This window comes from Strix aluco, chromosome 3 (genome assembly GCF_031877795.1).
Source record: "Strix aluco isolate bStrAlu1 chromosome 3, bStrAlu1.hap1, whole genome shotgun sequence".
Lineage (NCBI taxonomy): Eukaryota > Metazoa > Chordata > Aves > Strigiformes > Strigidae > Strix > Strix aluco.
This window is the reverse complement of record NC_133933.1, coordinates 67,379,329-67,380,161: the sequence shown is the minus strand read 5'-3', so window position 1 is coordinate 67,380,161 and position 833 is coordinate 67,379,329.

Sequence of the window (833 nt, the reverse complement as noted above, 5' to 3'; positions counted from 1 at the left end):
CTACAGTTATTTAAAAATATGGTGCTTGGAATAACTTTTTTAAATCCACTCTATAGATGAGCCAACATTTCTTATTTAAAGGGGGGAAAAAGGATTAATCAGTTTTAAGACTTGACAGCGTATGAGCATCATTATACCATTCAGCATATTCCAGGCAAGAAATGTCACCCATCTGTTAGCATTATTGTTGGAGAAAGACATGCTTGTTTGAAAGACATACAGGCATTGGAGAATTTTCCAGTAAACAGTCAATTGTCCTCATTTTAAAATGTTCTAACCACACTGCCATTCTATTTTAAGTTTTGCTTGCTTCACATTCCAATCACTTTGGTTAAGCCTGTATTTGTAGGTTAGACCTTAGAGAAGTCATGACTTAATTCTCTTCTGGTAAACTGATAAATTTTTGTCAGTCCCAGATTCAGGAATTCATTGCTCTTTAGTGAAGTGCTAAAACATAAGCTTAACTCAAAATTTAATTTTAAATCAGTAGAAATTGAGCATGTTTCTGTGCAGTTTTTTATTAATAATATAATTCAAAGTATTTCCTTGCTCAGGATGTTTTCATATTGTGTATTTTCTAGACCCTGAGAATGTTCCTCAGAGATCTTGCTGGACCTACCTTAATATCCATAGGAAAATCTGTGCTATCCGATCAACAGTGTTAGCTACTCTTTCCAAAGCCCACGTCTCCTTCTAACCGTTGCATTACTGGTGTGTTGCAAATTACTGGACCACCACAGATGCTAATGCACTGCTGGCATGTCCAAAATGCACCCACTTACCCTGTACCCACAGCGGACCACTTCAAGAACTGTTTCTGATCCTACTTTTGC